Source organism: Nelumbo nucifera, chromosome 1 (assembly GCF_055504915.1).
Source record: "Nelumbo nucifera cultivar China Antique chromosome 1, China Antique-T2T, whole genome shotgun sequence".
In the NCBI taxonomy this organism is placed as follows: Eukaryota; Viridiplantae; Streptophyta; class Magnoliopsida; order Proteales; family Nelumbonaceae; genus Nelumbo; species Nelumbo nucifera.
In genome coordinates this window covers 172,243,414-172,245,491 of record NC_142649.1, presented here as the reverse complement: position 1 = coordinate 172,245,491, position 2,078 = coordinate 172,243,414, and the positions used below count along the sequence as shown (strand labels likewise).

Here is a 2,078-nt window from a genome sequence, read left to right as displayed (position 1 = left end):
CTTATAAATCAGAGCAACAGCCTTGGACTCTCTCCATGCTCGGATTCTTCCCTGGCATCTTTTTTAGAACGAACGAACCAGGCGAGAGACATGTCTGCTTTTCATTTCCTTTTCCTCTGCCTTCTGTTTCTCACCCCCATATCAAATGCCTCCACTACGGCAACGGCTAGACAACCACGTCCAAATGCGCTCGTAATACCTGTGAAGAAAGATGCCAAGACCCTGCAATATGTGGCCACGATCAAAATGAGAACCCCGCTTGCGCCTGTGAATGTTTTCGTAGATCTATCAGGCCCATTCTTATGGGTCGACTGTGAGGATGGTTACGTTTCATCTTCTTATCGCCCCACTCCATGTGGCTCACCCAAATGTGAAGTTGCAAAGAGCTCCGGGTGCATCGTGGAGTGCCATTCAGCCCCTAGACCAGGGTGCACAAACAACACTTGTGATGTTGTCCTAGACAATCCTTTCATCAAGGATTTCTTATATGGCGGAGGCCTCGCCGAAGACGTCATTGCCCTCCAATCCAGCGGCGGGAGGAAACCAGGTGGTGGTCTTGCCGTTGTACGCCAGTTTCCCTTCGCCTGTGCTGATACACGCAACTTACAGGGACTCGCTGTTGGTGTTAAAGGAATGCTAGGCCTCGCAAGGACCCCGGTTTCGTTACCCAGCCAGCTCGCTTCCAAATCTGGTTTGCCTCACATATTTTCTCTCTGCTTGCCATCCTCCACCACGTCTAATGGGGTCATGATTTTTGGGAACAAGCACTACGTTTCGCTTCCAGATAAAATTGATTACTCGAAGCTCCTCACCTATACACCTCTCATCATCAACCCAGTGAGTACGGCCCCATCTTTCAGAGTAGGCGATTCGTCCTATGAATACTTCATCCAAGTGAAATCCATCAATGTCCATGGAAAACGTCTACCCATCAACCGGAAATTGCTGTCCATCAACAAAGATGGATTTGGGGGTACAAAGATTAGCACACGTACACCTTATACCAGTTTACATACATCGATCTACGAGGCTCTTGCGGAGGCTTACTCCAATGCAGCTGCGTCAATGAATATCAGCAGAGTTGAACCTCCTTTAGGAGACTTTCCGGCTTGTTTTAGTTCGAAGAACATTGAACACACAGCCACGGGACCACGGGTGCCGGCCGTCGATTTGGTATTTGAGGACAATAACGTCTGGAGAATTTCGGGGTCGGATTTAATGGTGCAAGCGGAGGATGGAGTGATGTGCTTAGCCTTCGGGGACGAAGGAGAAAACGCTCGAACGTCTATCGTGATAGGGGGACGTCAGTTGGAGGAGAAGCTTGTGGTGTTTGATGTAGCTTCGTCGAAGCTAGGGTTTAGTAATTCTCTGGTGGGCGGTGGAACAAATTGCGCCAATTTCAACTTGTAAATCCAAGAAGGTTTAGGGAATAGAGAGCCATGATGATGAATGGTTTATTTTGATTTTAGCTTAGGTCAACGTGTCCGGCCTGTGCTTTAGTTTAGACAAAGAAATAAAATGGATGATAGGTAGATAGATGTTTTGGGTGTCAATTAAGTGATATTTGTATGATCAACTTCAATATAAGGAATCGAAATGGAGAATCCAGTTGTTCCAATTAATTTCAATCTTTCTCAAAACTTTGTACTTAATTGTGGAACAAGAGTTAAACTAATTACACCCTTTGATAGAAAAACACAGAAAAGAAGGCGTTAAAATTCAGAGACATTTTCCGTCCACCATTCATAATTTGACACTTGTCATTAAATTCGATTTTGCCATCAGATGGACACCAATGAAAGAGCCCAGATTTCTTACTCCACCTAGAATTATTATTGGTCACACCATGACTTGTTGGTGGGGAAATTGCAATACAGTGACGAGTTCAAAAGTGAACTCATAAAAAATGCTATAAGAAAATTCTCCATGCACCATTGCCCTTGCCCTCCCCCATTGTGTTGTAGGGGGCCATGAGATTTTGCTGAAAGTAAAAGGCGGACTTCCTTGGCCTTGTGGTTGTCTAAAGGATAAGCATGATGACATGACTCAATTCTCAGGTGTTATCCACATCTCATCCT

The 2,078-nt window shown here is 45.3% G+C and overlaps 1 pseudogene across 1 annotated transcript; it reads left to right on the top strand.

Annotated features, from left to right (window-relative positions):
- LOC104596646 (putative aspartic proteinase GIP2 pseudogene) lies at positions 1-1,628 on the top strand (annotated as a pseudogene). The gene has a single exon (XR_016080654.1). The product of XR_016080654.1 is annotated as a putative aspartic proteinase GIP2 pseudogene (transcript).
- The last annotated feature ends 450 nt before the right edge of the window (positions 1,629-2,078 follow it).